Genomic DNA, 13,332 nt, shown 5'->3' with positions numbered 1-13,332 from the left:
CCAGAGGGGTTTGCTTAAATTGTAACGAATTACCTTTCGAAGGATTAGAAGCTGGTCTAGAAACAATCTAAGTGGAGCCATCATGCTTTTTGTTTGCTAGAAATCAGTAGGTTTGTTGTGGTGGAGTCATCCTTGTTTGTGTTTGCATATAACTTCCCTTCCTTTTAGGGTTTCTTTCTTTTTCTTTTGTTTTTCTAGTGTATACCCGAAGTTATTAGAGAGCGGGCTTGGAAAAGAAACACTCTAGATCGTTTGATTAGTGACAAACCTAGTAGTTCTTCTTGTGAAGGCGGGGAGCTCGAAGACTCTTCTTTTGAGAGCCCTGTCTTTGGAAATTTCAGATTTCAAAACTTGACAATCAGTGAAGAAAGTACTCCTGGTGCTTTGGTAGTGCCAGAAATGGAAACTTTGAAAGCTTTATTAAACCCAACTAGGACCTCTCGTCCGTCTTGTATCAAGTTAGCTGAAACCGAGGCAAATTATGAACTCAAACCTGGGACTTTACAGATGCTCCCAATATTTTTAGGAAAAGAGAATGAGAACCCCTATTTTCATGTTAGGGAATTTGAGAAAGTTTGTAGTACTCTGAAGATTAAAAACCTTAGTGATGATGCGTTGAAACTTAGGTTATTATTTTTTTCCTTAAAAGATAAAGCCAAATCTTGGCTGTATAGTTTGGCTTCCGAGTCAGTTGAAACCTATGACCAACTTACATCTGCCTTTATACAGAAGTTTTTCCCAAGGCACAAAATATCGTATATTAGGATACAAATCTGTACTTTTTCTCAACAAGAGGGAGAATCTTTATATAGGTATTTAGAAAGGTTCAATGACTTAATATCTCAATGTCCTCATCATGGTTTAGAGATGGTTAGGTTAGTTCAGATCCTCTACGAGGGTTTATATTATTCAACAACAACCATGGTTGAGTCCTTATGCACAGGTGGGTTTGAGAATAAAACTGTTGATGAGGCGATGACATTTTTGAATGAAATCGCCGACAAGATCCAACAATGGGAAAATAGTAGGGAACCCCATAAAACAATTCTTCTAAGTAGAGGAAATGTCAATAAGGTAGAAGGATCTTATGAGTCAGATGCTAAAATAGCTGCCATAGCCAAAAGGTTAGAAGCCTTAGAATTAGGTCATTCTTGTGGTAATAGTGGTATAATAGAGCCTTTTTGGGAAGGTCATACTGTTGAGGAGCAAGCCAATGCTCTTTATAACAACACTAGATTCGATAACCTTCATAAGTTTGACCCATATTAAGAAACCTATAACCCTGGCTGGAGAAACCATCCCAACCTTTCTTGGTCTAAGGGCCAAAATCAAAGTCAGTCTAGTAACTCTCAGGTTCCCCCAGGTTTTGGCTATACTAAGAATCCTTCAGCTCCGGCACAGTTTCAGAACCCTTCAGATAAGAAGATTATGAGTTTAGAAGAGTCTCTTTCTTTGTTAACTCGTAACACTGTGCAGTTTCAGCAATCTGTTGCTCAAGGTTTAGAAGAAAATAAGAGAATAGGTCAGGCTAACTCTCAGGCTATTTCTGAGTTGAAAAACCAGGTTAGTCAAATAAATGAGACATTGAGAGAAAAAGGAAAGTTTCCTAGTCAACCACAACCCAACCCTATGGGAGTCCATCAAATATCTTTAGCTGGTGAGAAATCATCAAACCATGTGAACTCGATAACAACCCTTAGGAGTGGTAAAACGGTAGACAATAAGGTAGCCATGCCTAGTGGACATACTGTAGTTCCAACTTCTACTTCCCAAGAGGAGCCCGTAGACGAGGAAACTGAAACATCCTCTAAGGATTCCCAAGAAATTCCTGATAGGAATACCGTTGTGCCTAGAGCCCCATATCCACATTTGTTAGCCCCAACAAAGAAGGAGTCGACTTTCAACGATATAATGGAAACATTTAAGCAGGTGAACATCAACATTCCGTTATTAGAAGCAATTAGGAAGATGCCTGTTTATGCCAAGTTCCTTAAAGATCTTTGTACACGAAAGTGTAAGATTAATGTCCATAAGAAAGCCTTTTTAGCTGGTCAAGTAAGTTCCATTCTTCTGAACCAAACACCCCCTAAGTATAAGGACCATGGATGCCCCACCATATCTTGTGCAATTGGTAATCACATGGTCGATAAATCTTTACTTGACTTAGGAGCTAGTGTTAACTTACTCCCGTATCATGTATACACCCAGCTAGGTCTTGGTAAGTTGAAACCGACTAAAATGACACTACAATTAGCTGATAGGTCTGTCAAAGTCCCTCGTGGTGTAATAGAGGATGTTCTAATTGAGGTTGATAAGTTTATTTATCTAGTGGATTTTGTTGTTCTAGACACCCAGCCTGTTCAGGACCCAAGTCGTCAAATCCCAGTGATTTTAGGTCCCCCATTTTTATCCACAGCTAACGTTGTCATCAACTGTAGGACTGGGCTTATGAACATATGCTTTGGTAATATGACCACTGAACTAAATGTCTTTAATGTTACTAGACAACCTTCTGAGAATGATGATTTAGAAGAAGTGAATATGATTAACACTTTAGTTTCGGATTTGGTTCAGGATAATTGGCTTGACACTTTATTGGTAGATTCTTTAGATGATTTTGAGGAAACCATTCTCTTAGATCAGATATGTGATCAATCTTTAGAAGAAGCTCTTGAGTATTTTAAAGATTCCACGGACCCAGAAATTCAGGCAATAGTTTCAGGTTTTTCGGAGAATAATGATGACCCTAGGTCTGGGGGTAGAGAACTAGAAGAATCTCTTGAGTATTTTAAGGACTCTGAAGATCCGAAAATTCAAGCAATAGTTAGAGGTTTGTCTGTAAACCCTAAGTTTGGGGTTAGTGATGGTTCTTGTGATTGTCTCGTATCCCTAATTAAAGTCCCTAACTTGGGACTCGAGCCTTGTGCATCTGAGATATTACTTGAGCCTTTTCAGACTCCACAACCCGATCCTCCTGATACTGTCCAGGAGGTAACCCAGGTATTAGAGACCTGTTTTTCGGATGAATCTGTTTATCGAGACACACATATGAAGTTCAATTACGCGCCGCAGATAAACCCAGATGTCTTGACAGAAACCTTAGATGAGGACGTGCTCCTTCTTTTCATTTTTCTGAACCAGTGCAGTTGTCTCATACTAGTGTCAGCTCTATTTGGTCATATGGACCCACAATTGTTTCGACTATTGATATATGACTTTGGAAGGTGACAATCCTTTTTGAGGTATTTGATATCTAGCTAAAGACTTTAAATTTAGCATTTCCTGGGAGGTACCCACGCTCATGCTTACGGTAGTATCCTTCCTTATTTATTTTTCCATCCATCAAGTGGTAACAGTTTATTCTTGTTCATGCTTTTAATTTCATCTTTAGAACATTGAGGACAATGTTAGATTTAAGTTTGGGGGGAAGAAACTTTTTGTTAGCTCTTAGCTACAATAAATAAACTCCAGAGCCTAAAAATTTATGCTTATTAAGGTTGGCACTAACCAATCTAAGTGGATGGGAACATCTTGGTTATAGGAGTTGAGGAACCAATCTGACTAGATGGAAACATCTAAAGAGTCTATTCATAAAAGCACAGAGCTCAAGTGTTAGAATTAAAAAACAAACATGGTAGTTTCGCCATATCTTGTTGAATCCTAATCCTTCTGTTTTTATTTTTTTAAGTGATTTGGTGGGGCACACGATTCAAGTTGTTACCATTGCTAGGGTGAAATAGAGTGATTGAGATACCATGAAAAAAAAATTAACCAGACCATCAGACCAACCGGAATAAATTCAATAAAGTCGACCACTGGTCCCCTTGTATATGCCAGTTGTGTTGACCTAGAGTTAGGTTTATCGACCACTGGTTCCCTTGTATTTGCCAGTTCTGTTGATATTAGTCAGACCGGTATCTCAGTCCATTAGGATAGGTTCATCTTGGCAGAGGCCTTCAGACAGATATGGGAAACACCGTTCACTTTAAACCATCTATTTTTCTCTTTATCCATCTTCTTAATATTTCCATGTGATTGGTTGACTTCGGTTATGATGTCTAGAAACTATCTGAGTAGAGATCTGTCACTTATATATGAATTATAGTATGCTGAGTGCAAACTCGTGTACATCAATTGGAATTTCGCATCAGGTTACTTCCTCCTATAGTCAATGTTTGTATGCCAACCAAGGAGATTCTTTAGTGCCTTCCAAGGTTCTGCGTAGATAACTAGGGTCTGGAGTAAAGTTTTTGTGGGTACACCTCTGGTAAACCCTTCGGAGACAACACTCCGCTGCTAGGGCCACCTAGCGGTTTAACGGCTTGCTGCACGTGCTAAGTGTAGTCATTTTATTTTCTAGATTATTTTTGCTCGAGGACTAGCAAATAATAAGTTTGGGGGTATTTGATAGACACATTTTTGTGTCTAAGTTGTCCTTAATTTTATGTATTGTTAGTACTCGATTTCGTACTTATTATGGTGTTTTTTGTTTGTGTAGGTGTGTTTGGAGAAATAAACTTTGTTGGAAAATTCGGCTCGAAAAGTTGATTTTGGTACCCCGGAGGACACGTGTTATTCGGACTCCCACCTTTGGATAAGGGGCACCCATGTCTATGTACATCCAATATTCATTCTCAGCACTCATTTGCTAAGGGGCACCCAAGGACACCCCCTAAGTCAGCATCTAAAGGCACCCCTACTCTGGTTAGGGGGCGCCTCTTCTTTTTCACCATTCAAACGAATTTGTTTGGCGGGAATGTGCCACTTCTCTTTGTAACTGCATGGACCGTATTTGGAGAGTTATGGTCGGAGATTTTGTCCTGGATTGGTTGGATATATTGTGCCGTATCACAACAGGATAGCTAACGGCATTGAATGCGATCAAATAGGAAGATTTCATGGAATCTCATTAAAACAGGGAAGGTTTTTTTTTATCTCGGGTTCACCGTGAGCTAGAATTGTAAAGTTTACGGATCAAGGAAGGAAGATATCTTCTACGATAGGGTATCTGATCTATCTTTGGAAGGAATTACAGCTCACATAAGCATGCAGAGAGTACGAAGAAGATATTCCCGCGACTGACAGGATTGAAGAAAAACAGAGGCTTGAGATATCATGGGATATTTTGAGTTATATCGGAAAGTTTTGCGAGTGTTCTCAACGTCCTCTACTTCTTATTAGTCGTGTTTCAGCGTGTTTGGGGTGATTTAGAAGCAATCAGTCGCATGGGAAGATAAATCAGGGAACAAAATAATCTCGAGTTTTTTGTCTTGACATCAAGAGGATTATCATGAGTTATTACTCGTAATTTTCTCAGCCTGTGGAGTATAAAGGAGTATCTGAGGTCTCAGAGAAGGGATTAGAGAGGATTGGGAGCAGTTTCGAACATCACAGAATCATAAAAATCGAGTTGCAGAGAATACCTTCCTGTTGCTACTGTGAAGAACACGAAGAACATAAGACGCACAAGAACTGTCGTTCATGCTATAGTGGAAAGACAGTCTTATTTGCTACAGTGACAACATCACTTTCTTTGTATCGATCTCTGTAACAGTGGGCTTGCAACACCGGAGAAGTGTTGCAGTTTCCTGGTTTATTCAATTTCTATCCTTTTTATCATTTGTAAACACTTTTGAGCAATGAAATCAACTTTTGAGCGTGTTTCCATGATGAAGTGCTAAACCCATCCTCCGGGGAGATGGAGGAAGCCATTCTTCCAAAAGTTATGTGGTAAAATTTATTTAAATTTATTTATGCAATTCTTTTATGATTATTTGCACCGAATGAAAATTGAGTAAATGATTTTTATCAATTAGTTGTATTTTCTCTTGATGAATTATGCTTAGTTTAGGGATTTTGATACTTCATGCTTGCGATTAACAATTGATGTTTTGAAAATCTAATTCAGGAAATGATTAGAATCACAATTTCTGTTGATTGGAGTTATATTGTCTAGAATTGCATGATAACAATTAACATTAAATCACATGAATTTTGGTGAATGGTGAAATCCTGAACTCCGGTCTCTCTAATATAGTCAGCTTTAATTTGCTTTATTTTATTTAGTCTTAAAATTTAAATTTGAAAGCACAATCTTCACAAGTCTTAACGAAGATTTGCAATAACAAGCTAGCAAACCTCACAAATCCGGAACGTAACACTCCCGAAGAGCAACCTAGATTCTTAACCACCTCTCAAGAACAATCGTCGAAAGATCAATTAAGATCCGTCTTTAGATATTTATCTTGAGGAATCACAAAGTCTGATACGAAGAGAACTTTGTGAATACTATCTATCTTGCCTGAAAGAGATTATGAAAAACTCGATAACAGTAAGCAAGATCAGGATTCATGAATTATCAAGGTAAAGATAGTCGGACTTGGCACGAATCCCCAAGCGAAGTCTTTTTAGTCGTAGACCTAAAAGGTCAATAGAGGCTACTCTAGAATCAACTAGGAAATAAAGTGTTAGGATTGATTTTCTCAGTTGACAGAGATGCTCTATTTATAGTTTTCAAAGACCAGGGTGAGCTTAGAATTCAAGCTAAGATAACTTGAGAATCAAGCAAACAAAATAGGTCTTCAAACTACAGTATAAGACTATACACATAGGTCATGTTATTGAACCGTGTATAATGATTGTTCGGTATGGCAGGTTGGCCAAAGAATTAAAAGCTACTTGATGTTCATTTAAAAACCTAAAAAATTAATCATGATTCAAACACAAAAGTGTTTAAATAAATCAATGAAGTCCTAGAAGTATTTAAGAGATTTCTAGCAATGCTAAACATATTCACATAATAAGTCTTTGAGCATCTACTAAACATTGTCAGGATAGCTGGTACAACGGTTCGCTAACTGCAAGGCTTGTTCACGAGTCAGGGTACTACTGTTCTTGAATCGAGTTCGCCAACCCTACTAGACTCCGAAACTTGGTTGACCACAATTCGTGAACTAGGTTCGCCAACTGCTAGCCAATTAATCCAACATATGAAATCCAGTTCACCACGGTTCTCCAACCTTCCTTTATTTCTGAATCTCGGATATCTATGATTTACAAACTGAGTTCTCCAACCTACCCTAAGTAGAAATTCAGTAAGTTAATATTTCTCTCTTTTGATATAACGTGATACAATCATTTGCTTGGGTAATATTCAATTGATTCACAAATTAGCTCATAAAACTAATATTGTTAAGGACATTTGAACATCCAATCACTAAATCATGTTTCAATATTTTTCACAAGACATGCTTGACTCGAAACATCTTCTTTGTTAATCTATTGTAAGTCATACGACATAGTCTGAATAGATAGAATGATGGTATAGTGAGTAAAATAGAATGGTTCATTCTTCACATACCTGATACAGAAGTTCTCCAAAATGTCTTCGTCGATCTTCAGTCTTCAAATGCGATCTCTGATACTCAACTATAATTCAAACCTATCCGAAACTTGACTTAGTAGACCAGAAATCGAGATATAGTTTTGATAACCTAACATTGACAACAAGATTGAGATAGCAAAACTCGTGGGTTCAACCGGGAAATGCTTTAACAACCATAAATACATGACATCCCATAAATTAAAGAATTATCCCTTACAAACTATGTATTAGTTGCATAAGAGGTCATCCTCCAACCCTAGATTCTTGAGATAACAACAAGGGTAAGATTTTAAAGACTTCATTTGAGGATCGTGAAGCACATGCAAAACTATGATCTTGATAGTTTTCATGTATATTGAATTGATTTTTTATAAAATTCTTATTTATTCTAAATTTCTTTTCTTTAACTATACGGTCATTGAGGAATTATTGATCAAATTATTTTTTTTATAAAACTTCAATGTAAGGTTGGATACCATTTTTTTCCAGTCGAAATCTAAATTTAAAGTTTCCATATAATTCATCTAAAATTAGTTCTAAGATTAATATCTAGTGAGGTAGATTCTATTAGGTATCTCTATAAGTTTTAGAGAGTGTAAACCTTAATCTGCATATTTGACATAGGGCATTATAAGTTACCGTTTCAGGGAAATTTTTGTCACTTTGATTCTAAATTTAAAAGCAACTCTTAGGTCGGTAAAGGATATCAACTAGGAGAATCAAGTACCTAGACTCACACGAGTTAGAGGCGTAGGAGCACAACTGAAACACGTAACTTGGGGGTGTATTATGTCTCAGTTACACCCATTCTGAAGCCTGATAGTAGGCTAGCATGTAAAGACTTGATTCGATATATGTTCAAACCAGACAAGGTCCCAGGGTTTTTCTGTAATTGAAGTTTTCTTCGTTAATAAATTTCTAGTGTTCTGCTTTACTTTTAATTCTGCATTCTGTTTATTGTTTCATGTAATTAATTTGGAAATTACTTTGCTAATTCCTTATAACTCAATTTTCCATGCTTATAAATTTAGGAAAGACTCTCAATGTAATAAGTTAAATTTTAATAAAGTAAACAAACTAGTTTTGTATACGAAGAAAGAATTATTCTTAGCAACAATGAGATTGCTTGAATTGTACGAAACCCTTAGCTTCAATATCAAGTAGCCAAGCCTTGTTCATTCATTATAAATAAAAGACATCATGAAATAAAAATTTACTATAAGATTGTATGGATTCCTTAAAAATATAGATTATATCGGTGTAAAATTAATTACAATAAATATCTTAAAAATTATTTTTATTGCGATCAGAATGTTAAATATGAAGTTTCATTAACTTGAAGAAACATGTTGTAAGTAAGATAAATTTTAGAAATATATTCTTGTTTGATGGTTACAGATAGTAAGTCTACATTTATTTAGAAAAATCCTTGGGGTACCTAATATTCTAGGATTTAGACCAACAAAGATGAATGATATGGTAGTTGAGGCCAAATGGGTATTTGATCTTATTATTCAGGATGAGAAGTCTCGGAATGTACTGGAAGTTTTATTCGATCCTGAAGAAGTTGAGATTATATGCAATATCTACCCACCTTTGGATGAGGAAGTTACATATCAACTTGCTTGGAAGAAGGTAAAATATAGAAAGTTTTCAATAAAATATGTTTACATGTATCTGCATAATGAAATCCCACTATGTTCTATATTTGAAGAATTCCCTTGGATTTTTTTTCGAAGAAAACTAAATCATTGACCAAATATACAAATTTTTGTTAGGAGGTAATTCACAATGGTTTAACAATTTGTCAAAACTTGGCAAAACTTAAAACAATGTAGTGAATCACTATACTTTTTGTTGAATAAAAGAAGAGACTATAAAGCATATCTTGTTCAATTGTTCGTATGAAAAAGAAATTTTCCAGGATTCTTTAACAGAAAATCAATTTCCATATCAATATGAAAAACCAAGTGTTGTTGTTCAGTTTTGGATAAATACTATAGATCATAGTGTCAATCTTAATTTTGAATCCTGCATTTTGTGGAATTAATGGAAGCAAGTAATGATAAGATTTTCAATAATGCTCAATTCGCAACCAACTCCTGCATACACAAGGCCCTTCAAAACTTCAAATATTTTGATGACAATAATCCTTATAATTTTGGTGGACAAAATGTGGAAATTATCGATGACAATCAAGAGCAATATGTTCCTGTTTGGAGCAGACCACATACTAACTTTATAAAGACTGATGTTGATGCGACTTTTGATTTGATAGCAAAAGATGTGCTACATGTGCTATTACTATGGATTAAATAGGTAACAATTTTGAAAGTGGATCTATCTGTTATATAGCCATTTCGTCTTTGATAACGAAGGTAAAGGCTTACAAATTTGGTATGCATTTGGCACAAAGACTTATAATCTCAAACATTATTTTGGAAGGAAATGCATTTGCATTTCCATTAGTCATTATTATTCAGAGAAAGAACATTTTTTAGAGCATAATAAGTATTGCGCTATCAATTTGTGATAATAACAGGGAATTTGCATTTTTCAATTTGTTACGGTTCCTAGATATGTAAACCCAATTGCACAAACTCGTGTCAATATGTAATCTCTTTTAGTGTTTCTAAATGGTGAGCTAGAGATGACGACCTATATATATTAGATTGTCTTTCAAGTTTATAAGGAGTAAATAAATAAAAGTTTCATTCAAAAATTTAAACTAAATGATTATTCTGAATAATTGATTTTTTTATGATTTTCTTTTTTAAATTTTTACCTTTCAATACCATTATTATTATCAGACATATTTCCCTTTGAAAATGAATATGGCTATACATAAACAAATATTCAAGATAAATTTTGTCTTTTCAATATAATAACAAGGTTAAAATATAGAATCAATTAATTAAAATTAAGTACGCTTACAGTTTCTCATATTAGTTCTTTATCGGAAATTATTGATTTCTTCTGGATTATCTTCTTCTTCTTAGAGGAATACATTACAGATTTGCATGATAAAAAGAATAATAATATATATGTATATCTCTTGTTTTTATTCTAAAATATTAGCTCAAGACCGATTCATGATCTAGGTATACATTGGTAACAATCATAAAAGATAATCATGTTTGTAACATGGTACTGATTAAACGATTCAGGATGAAAAATATTATCAGTGTTCTTCAATTTTGATGTTAACGATAAGAAGCAAATAATAATTGATGGAGCAGTGGTTTCTACTCCATCAAAGTTTAGAACCATTGGATATATACAATTGGAAGGTCACAATGTGTTGTTCTACCATTCTGTCAAATCATTTGTTGAGCGATCCTCTTCGGATTAAAGCACTTTGAGAATATTTATCAACACTTTTTTGAAAAAAATATGTTACTATTTGTAACAAAGTGAGTTTGTGGAAAAAAAGAAACAATGACAAACAATGCTAAGGTGTCAAACAAAGATAGACACAACATCTCATGGGGTAATCTTTCCAAGCCCTAGGAAGAAGAAGAACTGGGTTTTAGAGATCTTCATATCTTTAACAGAGCTTTCTTAGCCAAATCAACATGAAAGTTATGTTCTGATAGTTCGTCCATATGGTCTAGATGGAATATAAACACTTTTTTGATTCCATTAAAACCATATTTATCCCTCAATATCTCTGTCCATCATAGTTATGGAGACTGGTTGATCGGGACTTTAGAGACTATTGGTAATTTCTCATTTAAGTCCGCATACCGGAAGATGTACGTGGAAAAACATAAAAGATATTGAATCCAGTGTCAGTAATATCCTCCCTATAAAATATAAGCTAGCTAGTGTTATTCCCAACATAAATGTTGCTTTTCCATTATGTGCTAAGTGCACTGAATCACCATTTCATATAACATCATGAACGACAGCTTATTCAAAGATGTCTGTTCACAAATCACAACCTTAGTCTGACATGCAAATAACACTCTCAACCTTGCAGTCTGGATATGTAGCTGGTTTACAGTTTACATGGGAAACAAATTTACGAAGAAAACCTTATCAAGAGAGCAATTGCATCTTAGAGCACTTGGTCAGGAAGATATGAAAAAGTGTTCCAAACAATGATTTCTCTCTAAAAAAAATAATTCATAAACGCAGAAAATTCATTGCAGAGCAGGGATCTAGAACTGTGACTGTTCAAAGAATAACGAAAAGACAAGATCGAGAGAATATTCACTGTCCACCTCCCATATGGGTGTCTTTACTATCAAGTCTGATGGATCTTTTTCATGATATTACAAAAACTGGAGACATTGGTTTAATTCTTCGTAACTTTGCAGGGACGTGTTAGGGAGCCAAATTATCTACCTAGCTGAAGAAAAGCGCAAGGTATTATGAGAAGTGGTAAGATGGGACAAATATTTACGACTGGAGAAGGTGTAGTTTGAAATTGATTCAAAGATACCGGTAGAAGCATATATGTAATGACCCGTCCCTCCACCGATACTATCCCCACTTAGCCACTACGGTTATCCTACAGTGTAGGGTTTTCAACGGGCATCGCTGCGGTCATACAGCAGCAACTTCCCAGGAGGTCACCCATTCCTGGATTGCTCCCACCCGAGCACGCTTAACTGTAGAGTTTTCTGCCAACTCTGGAGACAATTTTGCTGAAAAGGCCTCGGTATAATGTAGACGTTCAATTTAAATTATGATTGCTTATCTCGATCATTAACAGATTTGGTCTTACTGTTATTTTGTTTTATTGAATATGATATTGGCTATAGTTGAATGATGTCTTTTGTTAAATTCGTTGTACCAACTTTATTCCAATGTATTCATTTGAGGTTTAGAAGTACTTGAACACCATTATTGCATACTTGATACTTTCTCCCCAAATTTGAATTCCGAGGGATGTAATCCACTTGCTCGACTATTAAACAGTCGGTAGTTTCAAAAGATACATTGTAAATAAAATCACATGTATTCCAATTTTTGTGGAAGAACTCACAAAAGGTGGTATGAGTCAGAAAATTTCTATTTTCTCTACTTCATCCATTATACTAACGAAACAGTATATGTTTAGGTATGTGTTGATGGTGGATTTTCAACAAAGGTCAAAACCGTAAAATCATGACGCATGTTTTTGACACAGCTTTCAGGCATGCAACGATTCATATTTTATGAAGCCATGATGAACATGTATGTCTAAAGGCCTCCACTAGCTGAGCGTTCGATCTCTGACATTTCATCGTGCCCTCTATGTAGAATAACATAATTGAGCGGTTCTCCGTAGATTGAGAGCTTAACACCTTCAGGACGTCGGTGAAAGTCACTGTTCCCTGACTACATGAGAGAGACCCCCCTCCACATAGAAGAACGATTGGGCGTTTCTCCGTAGATTGAGAGCATTAACGCCTTCAAGACGTCGGTGACACTCACTGTTCCCTGACTATGTGGAGAGACCATGTATAGACTCAGGCGGTTCTCCGTAGGTTAAGAGCATTAACGCCTTCAAGTCGTAAGAAACACCCGTGACTCCCTGACTATGCACCATCCAGGATGGATGTGATGCTTTAACTGGCTAATATCCTTTCTGCAATAGATTAATTCTACCGTGACATTCACTGCAGAATTTCCAGAATGATCTATTTTTTGCTCCTATTCCATGGTCGAATCCACGGCCTGATCCCATGGAATGGCAATAAACAATTATCTTTTGCTCTGATTCCATGATCGAATCCACGACTTGATCTCATGGAATGGCAATAAACAACTATATTATCTTGTTACTTCGATTTCATGGTCGAATCCACTACTGATCTCATGGAATGGTAATAGATAATTTTATTATTCCGAACTCATGGTCGAATCCACGGCTGATCCTATGAATTGATAATAAACAACCACTCATCTTTATTACTCAGTTTCATGAATTATTCTCCAATGAATTTCATAAACTAATA

General features: G+C 35.8%; 1 non-coding gene across 1 annotated transcript; it reads right to left on the bottom strand.

Moving 5' to 3' along the window:
* Positions 1–757: 757 nt before the first annotated feature.
* On the bottom strand, positions 758–863 carry LOC113292172. The gene has a single exon (XR_003331705.1). It is a non-coding gene; the product is annotated as a small nucleolar RNA R71 (small nucleolar RNA).
* Positions 864–13,332: the final 12,469 nt, after the last annotated feature.

Source organism: Papaver somniferum, chromosome 6 (assembly GCF_003573695.1).
Source record: "Papaver somniferum cultivar HN1 chromosome 6, ASM357369v1, whole genome shotgun sequence".
NCBI classification, from domain to species: domain Eukaryota; kingdom Viridiplantae; phylum Streptophyta; class Magnoliopsida; order Ranunculales; family Papaveraceae; genus Papaver; species Papaver somniferum.
Note: the sequence above shows the minus strand (reverse complement) of the source record. Positions and strands in the feature narration are given on the sequence as shown.